A 24,802-nucleotide genomic window follows, 5' to 3' on the forward strand; every position below is an offset into this window, starting at 1 on the left:
ATTCAATGCCATCCCCATCAAGCTACCAATGACTTTCTTCACAGAATTGGAAAAAACTACTTTAAAGTTCATATGGAACCAAAAAAGAGCCCACATTGCCAAGTCAATCCTAAGCCAAAAGAACAAAGCTGGAGGCATCACCCTTCCTGACTTCAAACTATACTACAAGGCTACAGTAACCAAAACAGCATGGTACTCGTACCAAAACAGAGATATAGACCAATGGAACAGAACAGAGCCCTCAGAAATAATGCCACATATCTACAACTATCTGATCTTTGACAAACCTGACAAAAACAAGAAATGGGGAAAGGATTCCCTGTTTAATCAATGGTGCTGGGAAAACTGGCTAACCATATGTAGAAAGCTGAAACTGGATCCCTTCCTTACACCTTATACAAAAATTAATTCAAGATGGATTAAAGACTTAAACGTTAGACCTAAAACCATAAAAAACTCTAGAAGAAAACCTAGGCATTACCATTCAGGACATAGGCATGGGCAAGGACATCATGTCTAAAGCACCAAAAGCAATGGCAACAAAAGCCAAAATTGACAAATGGGATCTAATTAAACTAAAGAGCTTCAGCACAGCAAAAGAAACTACCATCAGAGTGAACAGGCAACCTACAGAATGGGAGAAAATTTTTGCAATCTACTCATCTGACAAAGGGCTAATATCTGGAATCTACAAAGAACTCAAACAAATTTACAAGAAAAAAATTAGCAACCCCATCAACAAGTGGCAGAGGATATGAACAGACACTTCTCAAAAGAAGACATTTATGCAGCCAAAATACACATGAAAAAATGCTCATCATCACTGGCCATCAGAGAAATGCAAATCAAAAGCACAATGAGATACCATCTCACACCAGTTAGAATGGCGAACATCACCTTTTTAAACTCCCATATATAAGTGAGAACATGTGGTATTTATCTTTCTGTGCCTGGCATATTACCTTAAGATCATTACCTTCAGTTCCATCTATACTGCTGCAAATAATATGATTTTATTTTTTTCTATAGCCAAATACTATTTCATTATGTATATATATCACATGTTCTTTATTCATTTACCTGTCAATGTACACTTTGTCTGATACCATATGTTGGATATTGTGAATACTGCTGCAATAAACATATCAATGCAAGTATCCCTTTGATACAGATTTATTTTCCTTTGTATAAATACCCAATACTGGTGTTGCTGAATTGTGTGGTAGCTCTGGTTTTTTTTGTCGTCGTTGTTTTTTATTTTGTTTATTTATTTACTTATGTTTTGAGAGAGAGTCTCACTCTGTCATCCAGGCTGAAGTGCAGTGGCAGGATCTTGGCTTAGTGAAACCTCTGCTTCCTGGGTTCAAGCGATTCTCATGCCTCAGCCTTCCAGGTAGCTGGGATGACAGGCATCCACCACCACACCTGGCTAATTTTTGCACTTTCAGTAGAGACTGGGTTTCACCATGTTGTCCAGGATGGTCTCACACTCCTGACCTGAGGTGATCCACTTTCCTTGGCCTCCCAAATTGCTGGGACTACAGGCTTGAGTCACCACGCCCAGCCTCTAGTTCTGTTTTTAATTTGTGAGAAATCTTCAATTTTTTTTCTATAGTGTTTGTACTAATTTAAATTCCCAACAATGTATAAAAGTTCCCATTTCTTTGCATTATTGCCAGCATCTGTCATTTTTTTTTTTGGTCTTTTTAATAATATACATTCTGAATATCTCTTAGTGTGAGATAATATCAGGTTTTGATTAGCATTTCCCTGATGCTTAGTAATATTAAGCATTTTTTCATATACCGGTTGGCCATTTGTATGCCTTATTTTGAAAAATATCTATTAATGCCCTTTGCCTTCTTTTCAATAGGATTATTATTATTATTATTATTATTATTATTTTACCATTGCTTTGTTTGAGTTTCTTGTATATTCTGGATATTAGTCTCTTTTTGAACAAATTGTTTTTGAATATTTTCTCCCATTCAAGAGGTTAATTGTTTTGTTGATGGTTTTCTTTGCTGTATAAAAGCTTTTTAGCTTAGTATCATCTCATTTGTCTATTTTTGTTTCTATTGCCTGTTTTTGAGGTCTTAGCCATAAAATCTTTGCCTAGACTAATGCCCTAACGTGTTTCTTCTATGTTTTCTTCTAGTAATTTTATATTGTTTGGTCTTAAATTGAAGTCTTAATTCATCTTGTGTTGATTTTTCAATATGGTGGGAGATAGAAATTCAGTTTTATTTTTCTGCATATAGGTATCTATTTTGAAAGTACCATTTATGGAAGAGCATGTCTTTTTCCCAATGCATGTTCTTGGTGCCTTTCTTGAAAATCATTTGGCCATAAATACATGGATATATTTCTGTGTCCTGTGTCTATTGTTATGCCAATACCACGTTGTTTTGGAAACTCAAGACTTGTAATACATTTTAAAATCAGGTAGTGTGATGCCTCTAGCTTTGTTCTTTTTTATTCAGGTTTGCTTTGAATATTTGGGCCTCTTTTGGGTTTCATAAGAATTTTATAATTGCTTTTTCTTATTTTGAAAAAAAAATTGTATTTTGATGGGGATTTCACTTAATCCACAAATTGCTTTGAGCACTATGGTCATTTTAACAATATTAATTTTGCTGATCCATGAGCATGGATGTCTTATCATTTGTTATTGTCCTCTTCAATTACTTTCATCAGTGTTTTGTAGTTTTCCTTGAGGAGATATTTCACACCCTTGGTTAAATTTATTCCAGTGTGTTGTTTGTGGCTATTGTAAATAGAATTGCCTTCTTGATTTCTTTCTTACCTAGTTCATTATTGGTATACACAAACATTATTGATTTTTGTATGTTGATTTTGCATCCTGCAACTTTACTAAATTTATTTATCAAATCTAGAAGTTTTTTAATGGAGTCTTTAGTTTTTTCTAGATATAAGATTATATAATCAGCAAAGAAGCACTATTTGACTTCCTCTTTTCTAACTTGGATGTTTTTAATTTATTTTCCTTGCCTGCTTGCTCTAGATAGAACTTCAACTATAGGTTGAACAGGAGTGTTGAAAGCAAGCCTCATCGTCTTGTTCCAGATCTTTAAAAAAGGATTGTAACTTTTCCTCATTCAGTACGTTAGGTATGGGATATTCACGTATGAGTTTTATTATATTGAGTTATATTTATTATATATATATATTTATTCTATTCCTAGTTTTTTGAGAGGTTTTACTATGAAGGAATGTTGAATTTTATAAAATGGTTTCTCTGCATGTTTAAATGATCATATGTTTTTTGTTAATTCTGTTGATGTGACATTTATTGATTTGTGTATGTTGAATCTTCATTGTATCAGTGGTCTAAATCTCATTTGGTCATAGTCTCTTATCTTTTTGATGTGCTACTGGATTTAGTTTGCTAGTATTTTGTTGGGGATTTTCATGTTTTTGTTCATCAAAGATATTGGCCTATAGTTTTCATTTTTTGTTGTGTTCTTATCTGTTTTTGGTATCAGAGTAATGCTGGCCTCATAGAATAATTTAGGGAGAGCTTCCGCCTCTTCAATTTTTTGGTGTACATTCAGGAGAACTGGGATGAGTTCTTTACACATTTTATTGAATTCAGCCATGAATTCATACAGTCCTGGGCTTTTCTTTGTTGAGATTATTTTTATTATTAATTCAATCTTGTTACTCATTGTTTGTTCATGTTTTCTATTTCCCCTGATTTAATTTTGATATGTTGTATGCTTCTCAGAATTTATCAATTTCCTCTAGGTTTTTCAGTTTGTCAGCATATTTCTTCATAATAGTCTCTGATGATGTTTTGTATCGCAGTCTTATCAGTTGTAATGTCTCCTCTTTCACTTTTGATTTATTGATTTTTGGCTTCTGTCTTTTCTTGGTAAGTTTAGTTAGTGTTTTACCAACTTTATGTTTTCATATAACTAATTTGTTATTTAGTGATTTTTTTGTATCTGTTTAGTTTATATTTTAATTCTGCTCTTATTTTCATTATTTCTTTTCTTCTACTAATTTTGGATTTGGTTTGTTTTTTTTCTTCAGTTCCTTCAGGTGCATCATTAGGTTGTTTGTTTGAACTTTTTCTACTTTTTTGATGTTGTCATTTGTTGCTACAAACTTTACTTTTAGCACTGTTTTTGGTGTATTCAGTAGTTTTTATTATGTCATGTATCCATCTTCATTTATTTCAAGAATTATTTTTATTTTTATTTTTATTTGTTCATTGAACCAGTGATTGCACAGAAGCATGTTGTTTAATTTCAATGTATTTCTATATTTTCTAAAGTGTCTCTTTGTATTGCTTTTGAGTTTTATTTTATTGTAGTCTGAGAAGATACATGATATGATTTTAATTTTTAAAAATTTGTTGGGACTTACTTTGTTACCTAACTTATAGTCTATCCAGGAGAATGTTGCATGTGCTGATGAGAAAAATGTATATTCTCTAGTCATTGAATAAAATGTTTTGTAAATGTTTGTTAGGTCTATTTGGTCCAAAGTCCAGTTTAAGTCTAATGTCTCTGTATATATTCTGTCTAGATCATCTGTCTAATACTGAGAGTGGGATGTTAAAACATCCTTCTAGTTTTGTTTTGAAGTCTATCTTTCTCTTTAGATCTAGTAATATTGGCTTTATTTATAAGGGTGCTCCAGTGTTGGGAGCGTATGTATTTAGAAATGGTATATTCTCTTGCTAGATTAACCACTTTATTATTATATAATGACTTTCTTCAATTTTTTTTCTGTTTTGACTTAAAGTCTGTTTTATCTGATATAAATGTAGCTACTCCTGCTTGCTTTTGGTTTTTATTTGTGTGAAATATGTTTCCATTCCTTTATGTCTATATGTATCTTTATAGGTAAGGTACGTTTCTTGTAGTCAGCATATACTTAGATAAACTTTTTTTTAAAAATGTGTTTTATGAGACTACATCTTTTAAGATGAGAATTTATTCCATTTACTTTCAAGGTTATTATTGATATTCAAGGTTTTGTTTTTATCATATTATTAATTGTTTTCTAGTTGTTTTTATATTCTTTGTTTCTTAGTTTTTCTCTGATTATTTTTTATTGTGGTTTCGTGGTTTAATGTACTAGTTCCATTTGAGTCTTTTCTCCTCCTCATTTGCCTGTTTGATCTACCAGTGAATTGTACACATTGAGTGTGTTCTCATGATGGTAATTGTCCTTTCCCTTCCAAGTTCAGGTCTCCCTTGAGAATGTCTTGTAGAGACAGTGTCATGATGATGAATTCTCACAGGATTTGCTTGTCTTGGAAAGACTTTATTTTTCCTTCATTTATGAAGGATAATTTTGCTGGATATAGTATCCTTGAGTGGCAATTTTTCTCTTTCAGCACTTGCAATATGTTATCCCATTCTTTCCTTACTGGTTAGGTTTCAGCTTGGACATCTGCTGTTAGTCTAATGGGAGCTCCTTTATAGATAGGTAAATGGATGCTTTGCTTTTGCTGGTTTTAGAATCCTCTCATTATCTTTGACTTTAGGCAGTTTGACTCTAATGTGCCATGGAGAAGATCATTTTTGCATTTTATTAGTTTGGGTGTCTTTGTACATCCTGTATCTGAATGTTTAAACCTTTTGCTAGACTTGAGAACTTTTCATCTATTATGTTGTTAAATAGGTATTCTAAGCCTTTTATTTTTTTCACCCTAGAGAACATCAATAATTTGAATATTCAGTTACTTTATGTTGTCCCAAATGTCATGAAGTCTTTGCTCATTCTTTTAAAAATTTTTTAAATTTATTTTTTATCTTACTACATAATTTCAAAGCTTTTTTTCAAGTTCTGAGAGTCTTTCTTCTGTTTGATATATTCAATTGTTGACTATTTCAAAGGTATTTTATTTTTCATTCAATAAATTTTCATTTGCAGAATTTCAATTTTTTAATGATCTCTTTATTTGGTAAATTTCTCATTCATGTAGTCAATTGTTTTTCTGATTTCTTTGTATTATTTCTCAGAATTCTTTTATATTTTGTTGAACTTTAAAATCAATATTTTGAATTCTTTGTGAAAGATTTTGTGAATTTATTTTTTATTGATATTTTGCTGGGGAATTATTGTGGTCCTTGGGAGGTGTCATATTTCCTTGCTTTTTTAATGTTTTCTGTGTTCTTACATTGATCTCTGTGTATGTGTGCAACAGTGATCCTTTCAATTTTTTTAATTTTCTGTCTTAAAGGAGATCTTTCTCCTGAAGATGTTTGTATAATGTTGGTTAGGTAGGGCACTTTGGCTTTTATTTTGGATGCATACAGCAGTGTGGTCTCTGTATCTTTTTTTTTGGGCGGGGGGGTGTAGGTGTAAACAGCATCACTTATATCTGTGGTTTTCTTAGGGGCTTAGTGTGTGTTAGTAGTGGAGGCTGTGAAGAGGTTTTACTGGGGATTGGGAAGTCAGGTGGGCCAGTCTATTGGCCTCAGTTGTGGCAGTGGTGGGATGAGTATGCCAGTCCTTGAGCCCCAGAGCAATGTATTCTGTATCTGCTATTAGTGAGTCCAGGCCTATTCCTGGGCCTCTGGCAGTGGTATCAGTAGGCCAAGCCTGTGGACATGTTCTCAGATCTCTGGGAAGAAGGCATGATGTCAGCAATGGAAGTGAAAGTGTCGGGGCAACCCAGTGTAACCCACATGGTCCAACCTGGTGTTCATGGAGGTGATGGGTTGGGTGAGCCAGGAACCTAAATCACAGGTGGCATGCGAATTTGGGAGCCAGCTGTGTAGGTACTGGCATGTTTGTTTGGCCCAATATCAGACCCTGAGAGGAGTACATAGGTGCCAAGTGTAGTGGACTGGATTGAGTAATCCTCAGGTGCCTGAATGACATGCTTGCATGCTGGGGGTATTAGATCAGTTGATGGACTTGTCCTCAGACTCCCTGGTAGAGTTCTCAGGTGTTGGCTGTAATATGTAGTGGTGGGGTGGTCCCCAGTCCACTGGTGAAATGCTCAGGTGGGGCAGTGGCAGCTGCACTGCAGGCCTGCCATCAGGGAGGATGGAGTCACTCTCAGTGGGAGCAGCATAAACAGGAAGTTTTGAGGCACATGGTTTGCTCGTGCTTTGGTCCCATAGAAGCCCTCAGCAGAATCTGTTGGTGGTATTTGTCTTTGGGGTGCATGATAGTGTCCGGCCTTCTACTTTTCTCCTTTGCCCAATGGCAAGAAGGGTGGTGTCAGCCCTAAGGAAGGACTTATTCATTTGAGGGCTGGCCTTTCAGAATCCCTTTAGCATATTCTTATAGGGACAGCTTAATAATAAACTCTCTCAGCTTTTGTATATCTGGGAATGTATTCATTTTTCCCTTGCATATGAATCACAGTTTAAGTAGATATAGAATTCTTAGTTGACATTTTATTTTCCTTTCAGTACTTTAAATATATCATTCCATTACTTTCTTGCCTGGAAGATTTTAGCTGAAAAATCTACTAATAAACTTACTGTATATTTCTATTATGTGATCAATCACTTTTTTTTTGCAGCTTTCAAAATAATCTCTTTGTCTTCTGACAGTTTGATTATAGTGTATGTTGGTGTGGGTTTCTGTGTTTATCCTACTTTCAGTTTATTGATACTCCTGGATTCTTAGATTGGTGTCTTTCTTAAAATTTGGGAAATATTTAGCCATTATATCTACAAATAAAATCTTTGCCCTGTTATCTTCCTCTTCTCCTTCTGGGAATTTCATAATGCATATTTGTATCTTCTTGATGGTGTCATGTAAATCTTTCAGACTCTGTTACTTTCCTCTTCTGTTTTAGACTCAATAATTTTATATAATTAGTCTTTAACTTTTCTGATTCTTTCTTCTGCCTGTTTGAGTCTGCTGTTTAATTGCTGTAGTTAATTTTAAAATTCACTCATTTTATTTTTCTGCTTTAAAATTTCTTCTTGTTTTTTTTTTTCTTTTTTAATTTTAATTTTTGGAGATGGAGTCTTGCTTTGTCAACCAGGCTGAAGTGCAGTACCACAATCATAGCTTACTGCTGACTTGAACTTCTTGGCACAAGTAATCCTCCTACCTCAGCCTCCCATGCAGCTAGAACTATAGTCATACGCCAGCATGCCCAGCTATTTTTTTTAGAATTTTTTTCTAGAGACTGTGTCTTGCTATGTTGCCCATGCTAGTCTCAAACGTCTGGCCTCAAGTAATCCTCCCATTTCATCCTCCTGGTTCTTTTTTCATAATTTATATCTCTGTATTGATGTTGTAATTTTGTTTATATATATGTGTATATATATATTTATATTTCTGATTTTCTTTAGTTCTTTGTGTTTTTCTTTGGCTCTTTAAACATACTTAAGATGGTTGTTTTCAAGTCATTGTCTATTGTCCCATGCCTGTGTTTATTCAGGGACAGTTTTGAAAATTTATTTTACTTTTCTTGGGTATATTTTTCTCTTTCTTTTTATGCCTGCAATCTTCTTCGGAAAGCTAAACATATTTAAAAACCACCAATTCTCACACATTTTGCAGACTGGTAGAGAAGGCCTTTACTAATTAGTTGGGTCCTGAGTCTTGTGATAAGCCTGGGGCAAAGGCTTAAGGTCTTCTCAGGTCTTTTCTGGGCATCAATTTTCTCTGGGATTGCATGTGTGCTTTTTTTTCCCACCAATTTCTTCTGTGTACAAGTCTACTTTAAAATGTTTTAATTTCCCAAAGAGCTTAATTACATCTTCTTCTTATGAACTTAGATGTTCTATTTCATTCCTCTGCTTATAATCTTGTACCCAGAGGTCAATGGGTCTTCTGTCTTCATGTGGTTCTCATGTTCTGGAGCACCTGCCAATGCCTTTCATTGGTTCTATAAGACTGAAATCCAAAGAATGCTGACATTTTCCATCTAAGCTCTGAATCAGTTGAGATAGAAACAAACCTTCCATGCAGCCCACGGAAAGGTTACAATGTTGTAAACATGTTTCACTTTGCTACTTCCATTCTATGAAATAAAACTGGGAAATGGGCTGCTTTCTTCTGACTGCCATGCCAGGGAGGGTGTGGGTAAAGGGAGAGTAAAAGTGCCACGAAAACCATTTTGAATGTGGCTTCTTCTTATTTGTGTTTTGTTTGATTGCTCTAGATGTTTTAGTAGTTTTCAGAGCTCCTATGAAGTTGTTTCAATGTCTATAGGTTTTTAAAAATATATATGTGGGAGAATGAGCACCTGTAGCTTCCAGGTCTGCCATCCTAAATACATGAAAATATCCATTTTCAGATTTTTCATTCAAGTGATATCTTGCATAACAGTCAGTAAAGCATAACAATAGCACTTTAGATTATTCTTAATACCTTAATGCAAAAACATTGCTCATAAAGCCAATTATAAAAATAAGGAAGTTGAAGTCAATCTTTTCTTTCCTTTTTTTTTTTTTTTTTGAGACGGAGTTTCACTGCCCAGGCTGGAGTGCAATGGCGTGATCTTGGCTCACTGCAACCTCCGCCTCCCAGGTTCAAGCCACTCTCCTGCCTCAGCCTCCTGAGTAGCTGGAATTACAGGCACTTGCCACCACGCCCAGCTTATTTCTGTATATTTGTAATAGAGACAAGGTTTCACCATGTTGTCCAGGCAGGTCTTGAACTCCTGACCTCAGATGATCCACCTGCTTTGGCCTCCCAAAGTGCTGGGATTACAGGCGTGAGCCACTGCGCCCAGCCCGTTAAAGCCAATCTTTAACATGTTGGCAATTTTTAAGTTCTGAACACAGAAGTTAAAGACCTGTGGTTCTCTGTGATTGTTAGTATATGCTCAGATTTTCAAGTCTTTTCACTTGGTAATTATTGTTTTATTTCTGTCAAGAATTCAACACAGCTAAATGACTTAGAAAATTTTTCTCATGTTTTCCTTTTATGGCATGGCTGCTTTATTTTGGGGAGTGGGGGGCAACATAAAGTTCTTGTCCTTGGATTGTATCTCTTCTCTTGTTTTAATGGCTCCTTTTTATATATATATAATTTCCATCCTGTTAGCTTCTCCCAAGTTAAGTAAGGTCTTAATTTCTACAGCTTTTGGGTGGCTATGTGTTGCTCTTCTCATTATTTTCTTAATGTAATAATAACTTCTTCTTATCTTACCACTATAGTAAAAACTGCTCTCAGCAGCTACAACTTTATTGCACCCTATCTTATATACACTGTTGTATCCAAGTTTCATCTTGCTAGATATACTGTAGGTAATGATTTCTTTTTAAAATCTTTTCTAATATTCAGCACATTACTATGACTATTGTAGTGAACAATTGTTTATTGCAATCATATTATTAGTGAGGTATTCTGCTATGCACATTTTTAATATATTATTTAGACATTTTTCTCTTCGTAATGCAGACAGAAAACTCAAGCCAGGAGAGGCTAAGTGACTTGACAAATGGCACTTCCTAAGTCTAGCTGAGTATAAAGCTGGTTTTGTTAATAAACTTTCTAAGCTAGGTCTCGGATAAGTACTCAAATATTTATTCTTTGTCGTCTTACTTAACCAATTAAAAAAACAACAACCAAACACACACACACATACACACACACACACACACACACACACACACGTACACATACACACACATGCCGAGTTAAAATTTCTTCAAATAAAAAAGCACCATATTAATGTGTGAAAGTCTAACTTATGAACAGTTGTATCTTCAAGTTGATTTTAATTGTGAAATTGAGATAGAGAAGGTAGAACATTGCTTAGCAAGGCCATCTGCTTCTGTCATTTGCACTGGCTTTTCTCTTTCCTCATATATCAGAGACCATGTGTGTGTGGGCATGTGATACTCCCTGAATACAAAAGCTTCATAAGGAGCTTTTAATGGAAAAAAGTTAACATTTTCCTAACATAAAATATAGCTGATGCTTCATTAGTCCAGGCTTTTGGGACCTAGGTTAATCTCCCAATCTCCTGCAATGCATGCAAATCCTATGATTTTACAGACTTACAAATTTATGAATATGATTTATAAGGACATTTGATTACTTATTGAAGATCTCATATAAGGAAACACACATGAAAAATTCTTATTATACTATCAACTACAGGAAATATACAGGACAGTGGAACATGTGTACTATGGGAATGTGATCTGCAAAATCTGTGCTGTAGGATATTACAGAAAAAATAATACAGTATCTTCAGTTACAAAGAGGAAAAAGAGAAGGAAATAGAAGCCTATTGATTGAAAGAGAGTTAAAGGAAATATGAAAGTAGGTAAAACCAAATTGGACTGTTTAGGGATAAACACTTATAGGATAAGACTGTAGTCTTAGACTATAGACTTTGTAGTCTTAAAAAGAAAAGTAAGAAAGTGATAAGTGCAGGTTGAGGACCTCTAATCCAAAAATCTGAAATCCAAAATGCTCCAAACTCCTAAACTTTTTGAGTGCAACATAATACCACAGGTGGAAAATTTCATACCTGACCTCATGTGACAGGTTACAGCCAAAGCAAGTCAAAACTTTGTTTCATGGACAAAATTATTATAGTCAGCTGAAAGTATTTGGCTTTATTTCTGGGTTCTCTATTTTGTTCCATTGGTTTACATGCCTATTTTTACACCAGTACAATGCTGTTTTCTTAACTATAGCTTTGTAGTATAGCTTGAAGTACAGTAATGTGATGCCTCCAGATTTTTATTAGTCTTGCTTTGGCTATTCAGGCTCTTTTTTGGTTCTATATGAATTTTAGGACTGTTTTTTCTAGTTCTGTGAAGAATGCTAATGATATTTTGATGGGAATTGCATTGAATCTGCAGACTGCTTTGGGCAGGCAGTATGGTCATTTTCACAATATTGATTCTACCCATCCATGAGCATGGCATGTGTTTCAATTTTTGTGTGTGTCATCTGTGATTTGTTTCAGCAGTGTTTTGTAGTTTTCCTTTTAGAGATCTTTTACCTCCTTGATTAGGTATATTCCTAAGTATCTCTCTCATTTTTTTTGCAGCTGTTGTAAAGGTGATTGAGTTGCTGATTTGATTCTCAGCTTGGTTGTTGTTGGTGTATAGCAGTGCTACTGATTTGTGTACATTGATTTTGTATCCTGAGACTTCAGTGAATTTGTTTATCAGATTTAGCGCTTTTTTGATAAGTCTTTAGAATTTTCTAGGTGTATGATCATATCATCAGTGAACAGCAACATTTGACTTCCTGTTTACTGATTTAGATGCCCCTTATTTCTTTCTCTTTGTCTGATTGCTCTGGTTAGGACTTCCAGTACTATGTTGAATAGAAGGGGTGAAAGTGGGCATCATTGTCTTTTTCCAGTTTTCTGGGGGAATGCTTTTAACTTTTCCCCATTTAGTATAATTGGCTATTAGTTTGTCATAGATGGCTTTTATTACCTTGAAGTATGTCCCTTCTATGTGAATTTTGCTTAGGGTTTTAATCATAAAGGATGCTGAACTTTGTCAAAGGCTTTTTCTGCATCTATTGAGATGATCATATGATTTTGGTTTTTAATTCTGTTTATGTGATGTATCACATTTATTGACTTGTGTATATTAAAGCATCCCTGGTATGAAGCCCATTTGATCATGGTGTATTATCTTTTTGATACGCTATTGGATTTGGTTAGCTAGTATTAAGTTGAGGATTTTTGCATCTATGTTCATCAGGGATATTTGGTCTGTAGGTTTCTTCTTTGGTTATGTCTTTTGCTGGTTTTGTATTAGGTTGATACTAGCTTCATAGAATGATTTAGAGAGGATTTCCTCTTTCTCTATATTTTGAAATATTTTCAGTAAGATCAGTACAATTATCTGAATGCCTGATAGAATTCAGCTATAAATCCATCTGGTCCTGGACTTTTTTTGTTGGCAATTTTAAAATTACTGTTTCAATCTGACTACTTGTTACTGGTCTGTTAAGAGTTACTATTTTTCTTGATTTAATCTAGGAGAGTTGTATATTTCCAGGAATTTATACACCATCTCTAGATTTTCTAGTTTGTGCATGTAAAGGTGTTCATAGTAGCCTTGAATAATCTTTTGTATTTCTGTGATATCAGTTGTAATATCTCCCATTTCATTTCTAATTCAGCTTATTTGGATAGTTTATCCTCTTTTCTTGGTTAATCTCACTAGTGGTCATTCAATTTTGTTTATCTTTACCAAGAACCAGCTTTTTGTTTCATTCGTCTTTTGTATTTGTTTGTTTCAATTTCATTTAGTTCTGCTCTGATCTTTGTTATTTCTTTTCTTCTGCTGGGTTTGGGTTTGGTTTGTTCTTTTTTCTCTAGATCTTTGAGGTTTGACCTTATATTGTCTATTTGTGCTTTTGCAGACTTTTTGATGTAGGCATTCAATGCTATGAACTTTCTTCTTAGCACTGCTTTTGCTGCATCCCAGAGTTTTTGATAAGTTGTGCCACTATTATCTTTCAGTTGAATTTTTTTAATTTTTATTTTAATTTTATTGTTGACCCAAAGAGCATTCAAGAGCAGATTATTTAATTTCCATGTATTTGTATAGTTTTAAGTGTTCTTTTTGGAGTTAATTTTCAGTTTTATTCCACTGTGGTCTGAGAGAATACTTAATATAATTTTGATTTTCTTACATTTATTGAGACTTGTTTTGTGGCCTATCATACATTCTATCTTGGAGAATACTCCATGTGCTGATGAAAATAATGTGTATTCTGCTGTTATTGGGTAGGAATGTTCTGTACATATCTGTTAAGTCCATTTGTTCTAGTGTGTAGTTTAAGTCTATTGTTTTATAATGAGTTTCTGTCTTGAATACCTGTCTAGTGCTTTCAGTGGAATATTGAAGTCACCCACTATTATTGTGTTGTCATCTATATCATTTCTTAGGTCTAGTAGTAATTGTTTTATAAATTTGGGAGTGCCAGTGTTAGGTGCATGTATATTTAGGACTGTGATTTTTTTTGTTTGACTAATCCTTTTATCATTAAATAATGTCCCTCTTTGTCTTTTTTTACAGTTGTTGCTTTAACATCTGTTTTGCCTGATGTAATAAGAATAGTTACTCCTGCTCGCTTTTGATTTCCATTTTCCTGGAATATCTTTTTTCATTCCTTTACCATAAGTTTATATGAGTCCTTATGTGTTAGGTGAGTCTCTTCAAGACAGCAGATACTTGGTTGGTGGATTTTTATCCATTCTGTTATTCTGTATCTTTTACGTTGAGCAATAAAGCCATTTACCTTCAACATTGGTATTGAGATGTGACATACTGTTCTATTCATCATGTGAGTTGTTCCCTAAATAACTTGTTTTTTAAAATTGTATTATTGTTTTATAGGCCCTGTGAGATTTGTGCTTTAAGGAGTTTCATTTTGGTGTGTTTCAAGATTTTGTTTGTTTCAATATTTAGAATTCCTTTTAGTATTACTTGTAGTGTGGGCTTGATAGTGGCAAATTCTTCCAGCATTTGTTTGTCTGAAAGACTTTAACTCTCCTTCATTTACGAAGCTTAGTTTTGCTGGATACAAAATTCTTGGCTGACAATTATTTCACTTAAGGAGGTAAAGATTGGCTCTCAATCCCTTCTGGCTTGTAAGGTTTCTGCTAAGAAATCTACTGTTAGTCTTGTAGGTTTTCCTTTATAGGTTACTTGATGCCTTTGTCTCACAGCTCTTAAGAGTCTTTCCTTTGTCTTGACTTTAGATAACCTGATGACTATGTGCCTAGGTGCTGATCTTTGTGCACTGAATTTTCCACATGTTCTTTGAGCTTCTTGTATTTTGATATCTAGATCTCTAGCAAGGCATGGGAAGTTTTCCTCAATTATTTCCTCAAAAAAGTTTTCCAAACTTTTAGATTTCTCTTCTTTCTCAGGAACACCAATTATCCTTAGGTTTGGCTATTTAACATAATCCCAAATTTCTTGAATACTTTGTTTATTTTTTGAAGTTTTTTTGTCTTTGATTGGGTTAATTCAAAAGCCTTGTCTTTAAGCTTTGAAGTTCTTTTTTTTCTACTTGTTCTAGTCTATTGTTGAAACTTTCCAGTGCATTTCATGTTTCCCAAAGTGTGTCTTTCTCATTTCCAGAAGTCGTGATTGTTTATTCTTTATAACATCTCTTTCTCTGGAGAATTTTTCATCCATATCCTGTATTTTTTAAAATTTCTTTAAATTGATTTTCCCCTTTCTCTGGTATCTCATTGAGTAGCTTGATAATCAACCTTCTGAATTATTTATCTGGCAATTCAAAGATTTCTTCCTGGTTTGAATCCATTGCTGGGGAGATAGTGTAATCTTTTGGGATTTCAATAGAAACCTGTTTTGTCGTATTACCAGAATAACTTTTCTGCTTTCTCCTTATTTGGGTAGACTTTTACTGTGGAAAGATATGGAAGTCAAGGCCTGCTGTCCAGATTATTTTGTCCCACGGGGTGATCTCTTGATGTGATGTTCTCCCCTTCTTCTGGGGATGGGGCTTCCTGAGAGCCAGACTGCAGTGATTATTGTGGCTCTTCTGGGTCTAGCGACTTAATGGGGCTACTAGGCTCTGAGTTTGTGCTGGGGAATGTCTGCAACGAGTCCTGTGATGTGATCTATCTTCAGGTCTCCCAACTGTGGATACCAGCACCTGCTTTCATGGAGGTGACAGGGGAGTGAAGTAGATTCTGTGAGAATCCGTGATTGTAGATATGCTTAGTGTGCTGGCTTTCCTGAATGGTGGTTATTGTAGCAGTGAAGTTGTCACTTGGACAGACTCAGGAACTCTGGGTAGCCAGGATGTTGCAGTCAGTTGTATTAGCTGTTCACTTGTTCTTTCTGAAAGTAGGGTTATTCTGTCATGAGCTGCTGTAATGGCCTGAGTTCATTGGCCTCCAGCGAAGAGGTGGCACTTTCAAGAGAGTACGAGCTGCAGTAGTATTAGGGGGATATAAATTTGCCCTATGTTGGCCAAGGTAGGTATTCTGCTTTATCAGGTAATGGGTGGGGCCATAAAGCTCCCAAAAGTTTATGTCTTTTGTGTTAAGCTATCAGGGTGGGTAGACAAATACCATCAAGTGGGGTAGGTTAGGCTGGTCTGAGCTCAGGCTCTCTTTTGAGTGGGGCTTTCTGTGGCCACTGTGAGGGATGGGGGGTGGGCAGCAAGGTTGGCCTCACTCCCACAGTGCCCTGCTAACACTGCTGAGTTTAGATCCAGGCAGACTGCATGCAGAACTCAGACCTTGCACCAGGCCATAGGCTTCCCTGCTGAGAAAGCAAGCATGGCTTTCAGGCCTCACTCCTCCCCATCTGCCCACAATGTCAGTGGTGGCTCTTGTGCTCCTATCTGTAGCATTTCCCATTCATCCTCTGGATTCTGCTCAAAAAGTTTGTGTCCCATAGAAATTAATTTTAAAAAATCAGCTGGAGACTTTTTTTGCCCTGTGACCCCTTTCTAATTTCTCTGTCTGCCTTCCCCAAGGGCCCTGTGAGATATGTCAGGGATGGCTTCACTGGGCTTGAGCTGGAGACCGGAAGTGCCAACAACACTCTTCCTGCAGCTCCTTCTATTTTTATATATCATGTGGCTCCCTAAATTCGTTTTGGTTCTAGGTAAGGTTAAATCCAAATGGGAGCTGCATGTTGCCCTGTCTCCTATCTGCTATCTTTCCGACTTTTTTTGACTGATAGGTTTTATTTTTACATTACTTAAAAGTAACATTAACACTTTTTAGATTAAATTGACTTTTACGTTTTTTCATGGAGTCTTTCTTTTGCTAAATCCACGTTGCTAGTTCAAGAACAAAGTTTCTTAAGTGGCACATAGGTTTAATTTCTTATAAATCTACATATATTAATAGGTTGTTAAATAGTTTGTCAGTTTCACTGACACTTTTTTCCTAAGTAAAAAGTTACTTCTAGAATACCACTGAGCATTGTAATGTACACATAATTCTGTCATTATATCTCACTTATATTACCCTTCAAAATAAGATATAGATTTAATGTTCAAATAGATCCTGAGGAAAGAAACATACATTAATGTCTCCATCACGTTAGGAACCAAATCATTACCTTTTGGGTCATTGTCTTAGTATCTGCTGGTGAAACTGTCACTACCATGAGTATTATACTTTTACATAAGAAGTCACATTTATGGCTGGGCGCGGTGGCTCACGCCTGTAATCCCAGCACTTTGGGAGGCCGAGGTGGGCAGATCACGAGGTCAGGAGATTGAGACCATCCTGGCTAACACGGTGAAACCCCGTCTCTACTAAAAATACAAAAAATTAGCCAGGCGTAGTGGCGGGCGCCTGTAGTCCCAGCTACTCAGGAGGCTGAGGCAGGAGAATGGCATGAACCCAGGAGACGGAGCTTGCAGTGAGCCGATATAACGCCATTGCACTCCAGCCTGGGCGACAGAGCGAGACTCCGCTTCAAAAAAAAAAAAAAAGAAGTCACATTTATTTTATAAAATGTTTTCTAGTTCAGAATAGAAGTAGGCCTATCAGCTTCAGAATGTGATGTACTGTAGAAGCTCTTCCCTTTGGTTATAAAATATAAATATCCCTGATAAGATTAGTACTGCAATTAATATTTAAAATCCCTAAGACCTTATACTTCTGTTTCATTTTGAAGAGCGTACGTAGATTAATAATACTGGTTATATTGACATACCTTTCTATAAGATGCATTATTAAAAAACCATAAGGAGTATCAAGGGAGTTACTAGTAAAGATCATTTAAAAGCTCATTAATCAACGACGTAGTAGATTATGAAAGCTTAAAGGAGTAATTTAGATAAGAACTAAGAAATGATAGCTAACCTGAACAAAACATAAGTATATACTGGAAAGAACAGTATGAACTTGCCTGTCTTTGAATTGGATAACTTTTATGTTGGTTCCAACCCTACTTTCTATGATTAATTATACTGCATTTTGGATTGATCTATACAAGGAATAGCTACCTGAATCAATGTTTCAGTTTGGCATGGTAATGAAATGTGAAAAGTAAATCAATGTCTCTTTCTTGTATTATATCTCCAACTCTAAAATGGTTATAGGGAATATGTCTATTCACTTAACATAGGTCAGATAACTCACTTAGTATTATTTACACGGCAATTGCAATATAACTAAAAGCAAAGAGACAATAGAAACTCAAGGTGAAACATGTTGCATAAAAAATATAAAAATAATTCTTTGTCAGCATACTTTTGATAAAGAAGTAAATGATTCACTGAACAGATAACCTGAGTTCTGTCAAAACAAGATAGATAAAAATATGTTTTTCTATAAAATTGTTTTTATTTAATCAGCTTCTATTCCTGTGGTTCTTCATAGTACCTCATACCCAGTAAGGCCAAGGGCATGTGTAGAGTTCTGATGTTTCTAAAACAATGGGTTCAGCTCTTTAAATACAAAGTTTCATTACATAAGAGGGACTGCAACCAATTGGATAGTAGCCACTCATAGCAATTAAGTGTGTATGAAAGTAGAAAAAGATAATTTAAACTTCTAATCATAAACTTAAACTTGATGTAGTTGTGAGAGAGGAATGCTAAGAGAAAGCCACAATGTGTTGTGGATTTCTGTCCTCTATTTCCCAAAGGCCTCATTGTGCTGTTCTTTCTCCAGAATTGTTCTTTGTCATGATGAAAGCAAGATAAATTAGTCCTTTTTTAAAAGTAATGTAAAGATATCAATCAAAGAAAATTTTTACCTTCCATAGAAATTCTAGAAGAGACACAGCCATTTTACCAAAGCTGTATTTTTTAACTTCTATAAAATTTCAGAAACCAAGTGAGAAAACTGTAATACTTTTTTTTCTACTTAAATAACTAGTATAAAAAAAATTGCAAAATTCCAATATAAAATACATTTCTTTCTTTGGTAGAAATTGTATATTTCTAATCATATGAGCCTTGGAGGATTCAAAAGGTTTTCAATCATCTCCATATGAAAATACATTCTCTATTAACTTTAGTTAACTCAAATTACATGTTCTGCATTATTAGCCACAGTATACAACTCTCATCTGCTGTAACCAAATGATCATTCATTTCTTTCCGCTTTTGCTATGAATATACTCTTCCTGTAGGTAATGAAGATAGTGTCTACTTTGGTATTTGTTTGGGGTGGGATTGGGCCTGAAGATGACTATTTCATAGCTTTATTATTATGTTCTAATTCTCAAATGTATTTAAAGAAAAAAAATTGATTATTGCCAAACACATCTGAAAGTCTGGGTTTGGGATATGGACAAATTTTGATGTTAAGTCACTTGTTGCAAATCTTGTTTTATTTTCCTAAATTTCTCTGTTATTACACCATATGACATCGTTTTCTTGTCCTACTTTACCCATGAGCTGACAATACTAAGTCAAAACAATCAGCACTTTGGGAGGCCGAGGCAGGTGGATTGCAAGATCAGGGGTTCAAGACCAGCCTGGCCAACATGGTGAAACCCCGTCTCTACTAAAAATACAAAATTATCCGGGCATGGTGGCGTGCCTGTAGTCCCACCTACTCGGGAGGCTGAAGCAGGAGAATTGCTTGAACCCAGGAGGCAGAGGTTGAATGAGCGGAGATTGCGCCACTGCACTCCAGCCTGGGCGACAGAGAGAGACTTTGCCTCAAAAATAAAATATCAATACTTGTAATTAATTCTTAAATAGCACAAGAGAAACATTCCAAAACTAGAAACTGTGATTTCCCAAAATTTCTCAGCTCTGTTTGCTTGTTATATTCTGTTTTACTCCAGGCATTTAACTTTTTAGATTCCCAGTGTAGGTTTCTTCAGAACCCTCATGAAACTGCTGACAGTTCAGAAGAAATAGGAAGAACAACCAAACTCACCACATAGCACTGATCTTAATGAATCCTCTGGCTAAAAATATATATACCTTAAAACTTGAGAATTAAAATCATATTTCCAAAGAGGAGCCAGGTTAAAATGCATAGTTCCTTTTAGAGAACACCTAGTAACATTTTACTTCCTTTTCTTTTTTCAGTAATAACTTTTTATATTTTTGCATTAGTAGACTTCTTGGGAATGCCGAAATTCTCAAGAGTCTTGAGTAAAGGAAAAATTAGGCTTCTGTCTAAATAGATGTGATAAGGTTGTATTTTCATAATATTAAAGTGACCACAGGCAGATACCACAAACTGCCATTATAATTTACGGTAATTACTACAATTGAATAATCATATTCTGAAAGATTGAAAGTAATAAGAATCACCATTTACTGTAAAATTGCTATGACGTAGCCAGTATAACCCATAAATTAGGTGCTTTATATATGCTAACTTATTGAACTTTCCATCAAATCTGCAAGGAAAGCATGATTATTCTATCTAATCCAGGGTTGTAAGAGCAATTGTACTCAGATTGGCAAAATAGATCTATCTACAATTTTAATTAATTTAGTCTTAAGGCATTTTCATCAGAATTAGGGGAAATATTTTAAATGCTTAAATGGTAGAGCTCTGGAGTCAAAGCTGCTTTGTTCAGGTATTCTCCCATGTTCTCTAAGATTAGGCAAAGTTGCAATTCTGTGTCACTCTGAATTTCTTCAGTTTTTATAATGTATTCTCTGAATCTTCGCTCCAGGTCAGAATAACATAGATAGTTTTGTTTATAATAGAGACAGATGGTCCTACCCAAGAGACTCTAATTCTGCAGCTGTGAAGGTGCCCTGAGATGTGTCTTTGGAACAGAGCTGTCATGATAAATAGCTGATACAGAGAACAACAGTATTACCAGAGCCAGCTGTTGATAATCTATACTCCAATTTTTGTATAATATTTTGCACAGTCCTATGGTCCATATTTTCTCAAGTTATTGTCCACAGGACTCCAACAACAGAAATCTTGGACTACTATTATAAAATACTGATTGTTGAGACTCAACTCAGACCCACAAATTCAGACGTTGTGGGAAGGGACGAACCTAAGAATCTGTATGTTGAACAAGCCACACAGTGATTTTTAAACCCTCCTAATTTTGAGAACAATTAATTTAGTTAAAAGTGTGAATTTAAAGTCAGACGAATTTGGATTTGAATCCCGGTTTTATTACTCATCTTTTCCCAAAGCCACTACCACTCTCATGTGTCATTGCAAGCTATCTGACCACACTGATCTTTTTTTTTTTTTTTTTTTTTTGAGGCGGAGTCTCGCTCTCTCCCCCAGGCTGGAGTGCAGTGGCCCGATCTCAGCTCACTGCAAGCTCCGCCTTCCGGGTTCACGCCATTCTCCTGCCTCAGCCTCCCGAGTAGCTGGGACTACGGTGCCTGCCACCACGCCCGGCTAATTCACACTGATCTTTTAAAATACCTCCCTCCTGCTTATATAAGGCTATACTTACTAAAAAGCTCTGGGAAGTATGTTTTTATTATCTAGTACTTCTGGAAAAAAAGAAAGTCCCTTCAATGGATATTGTCAATATTGCTATACCCTACCATCACCTATGCCACCAGTGTGAGGTTGTTAAATTGATAGATTATTTTGCTTTATTTTCCCACAAATTTATTGCCAGAACATGTTACCCAATCTTTCTTCCAAAACATGGTTGGGATTTGTACACTGACTAAATAGAACTCTGATGCTGACATTTCTTTGATGTCTTTGCTCACATTATATTTTAAAAGGCAATGTAGACAAATTTATTAAAAATATAAGCGTTTTATTCCTCTGTTGGCCCAGTCATAAGAGAAACTATTAGCTTAATAGGTTGTCATGGAGGCTAAAAATATAATTAACATTTATATGAACATCTGCTTTGAAAGCACTGATCAAATTTTGTAGAGTGTTCAGACTGCGATTTAACATGATGATTCAGTTTTCAAACTCGGATGGGACAACACCCCAGCTAGAAAAGATGACTCAAGAATTAGAGGCAGTGTTTTTCAAAGAGTGGCCGAAAGTGAACCAGGTGCTTCAAAAAATGCAAAATCATGGGCCCCTCTCCAAGTCAGAGGGAACCTAGTGAGTCATAGGGAATCACTGTAGACTGGGTCTGGAAACATGCACTTTCACAAGCAGGTACAAGGAACATTATACTATGAGGATGGCTGGACAAGGCAAACAGCATGGATATCATCACTGAACTTGGGCAAAGTTCCAGCTCTTTCAGTTCCTAGTTGGGCCCATGGTGCACATCCTCTTGTGTGTCACACTCCTCCTTGCTGTGACCTTTTTCTCCCACTCCTCTTTTATGTAACTATCTCCCACCTTCACAAGTTTAGTTTGCTTGTTTCCTGTTCTCCTCTTCTCAGCCAGGAAAAGCCCCTCAGTAGGTTTATTACCACCAGTCATTCACTGCCTCTATCTTCTGAACATGTGCAGAGCACTTATCCAACTGTCAGCCCTTTGATCATGCATCCTGTCCCATACTTCCCAGCTCAGCTTCCTGGCCTGACATGGCTTCTGGTCCTTCTCCTTGGTTATGGTTACCATCAGGTTGGCGCTAAATCTTCTAACCTTTCAGAGGCATTGTATTGAGTATTTTGTAATTCACCCAGTTCTAGCCCTTGTACATTGAACTAAAGGAGCTCTAAAGTTTTATTTCAATGCAAGACTTCAGTGCCAAACTTCTAACCTCTGCTCGTTTTCTACTCGGCAGCTCTATTCAAGCTGTCTTCCCACATAACCCTGATTCCCACTGCCAATGCCTCTCCATATGGCTCCAGTCCCACAGTGTCGGGCAGGAGAGATCACATGATTCATGAGTGGCTGTCATGGATCAGGGATGCCTTCATGAGTAGCACAATTTAAGCCTGGCTTTGAAGGACAAGTGGGATTTCCACAGGCAGAGGGACTGGGCATTTCCAGTGGTGCTTATTTAAAGTGCAGATACTTGCACCTCTCCTCAAATCTACTGATTCAGAATTCCAAGGGTGAGGCCAGATGATCTGCAATTTTATAAATTTCATGGACATTTCTGTTGGATATAATGATTGATAACACTGTTCTAGCTGACAAGTATCTTTAGAGGCTATAGCAGGGCATAAGAGCACTGATATTACAAAATATTGACAGCCGATAAAGTAGATAATATTTAAACCTATCAGAATAACTAAAGCCCTCTCCTGATCTTAAGGCAGTCTTTAGTCTTTGATAAGAATGCAAATTTTTGATGAATTTGTATATTTATTTATATATATAGACACACACACATATATACATATACATAAACATAAATACATAGATAGCTAGATACATGAATATTGATACACACGCATATGTGGAATAGTGTAAAAATATATATTTTGAGTTCCTGAGAACAATCATACCCTAGTAGTCGCCAGCACATTCATTGTTCAGATCTTTGATTCTAAATACCATTCTCCAATAAAAGAAACTAGGGTTCCTTGGAGAAATGGCTGATTCTGGGAATGGAAGAGGAAAAATAAAAGATTAACTTGAAGAATACTATTGTGCTAACAACAAAAAAAAGGCTTGAAAATTAAACGATAAGGGCATGTCCAAATGACACAAAAGCCAACCTGAAAGAGTTCCCAATTGCCAAGACTAAAACAGTGTGAGAAACATAGTAATCAACAATATTATTGGCATATAACCCAAATAATAAATATCCATGAGTCCATACTGCAATTAATAAATGTTTTAATAATTAAGTAAATGGGGAAAATGGGCAGATATTCCTTGTAGGATAATTCTGACTAATAAATGTAGAAAGAATGAGAGAAATAGAAAAGCACCATTAAAACACCACAGTGATAATTGCTACAGGCAAGATCCACAAGTGAATAATGCAATCAATAGGGAAACCTCTGAGAAACATTTTGTTTGCATAGCCTCAAAATACTCCCCACAACACAAAAATATTTACTAACTTCTGTAGTGGTTTTAACATACACTCCAAATATATCTGATACTCCTCCCTAAAGGAGGTGGAACTTAATTCACATTCCTTGAATATGTACTGGACTTAGTGTCTCCCTTCTAATAAAGTATAGAAAGGGAAAAATGTAATTTTACATTGGAGGATTCAGGTAAACATCATCTAAAGTAAGTATCATGTTTAGCTTCACAAATAATAATTAATTTTGATAGGTAAACCAAATATAATGTGACAGCAAAGGAGATATTCCATCTCTGTTCTTCTTCCCAATAATCTATAATGTCAGGCTAATCATAAGACAACACCAGACAAATTGAAAATTGAGTAACACTGTATTAAATACCTAACCACTATTCTTCAGAAATGTCACAGTCATGAAAGACATGGAAAGACTGAGGAAGCATCACAGATTGGAGGAGGCTAAGGAGACATGTCAAGTAAATGTAAAATGGGACACTGGATTAGATCTTTGAACAAAGAAAGGGCACTAGTAAAATTTTAAAAAACTAGTATAATATGAATAGTTTGCTGTTTAGTTAATAGCAACATACCAATGCTAAATTCTTAGTTTTGATAAATGTACCCTGATTATGTAAGCTTCTGTGTTAAAGTTAACAGAAGCTGGGCAAAGAGTATACAGGAATTTTGTATGCTGTCTTTACAACTCTCATGTAAACCTACAATTATTTTGGAATAAAAAGCTAAAAAAGCATTATAAGCCAATGATGCAATAGACTACTTCTCAGTAATTGAAAAAATAACTATTGATGCATGTAACAACATGGATGGATTTTCTTTTTATTGTTGTTGTTATTTTTATTTTTTATTTATTTTACTTCAAGTTCTGGGATACATGTGCTGAACGTGGAGGTAGGTATACATGTGCCATGGTGGTTTGCTGCACCTATCAACCCGTCATCTAGGTTTTAAGCCCTGCGTGCATGTAGGACAAATAACCTGTATCTAGTTGAGGGATTCACTGTAGAGAGGTGAAGATCCCCTCGGTC

This window comes from Pongo pygmaeus, chromosome X (assembly GCF_028885625.2).
Source record: "Pongo pygmaeus isolate AG05252 chromosome X, NHGRI_mPonPyg2-v2.0_pri, whole genome shotgun sequence".
In the NCBI taxonomy this organism is placed as follows: Eukaryota; Metazoa; Chordata; class Mammalia; order Primates; family Hominidae; genus Pongo; species Pongo pygmaeus.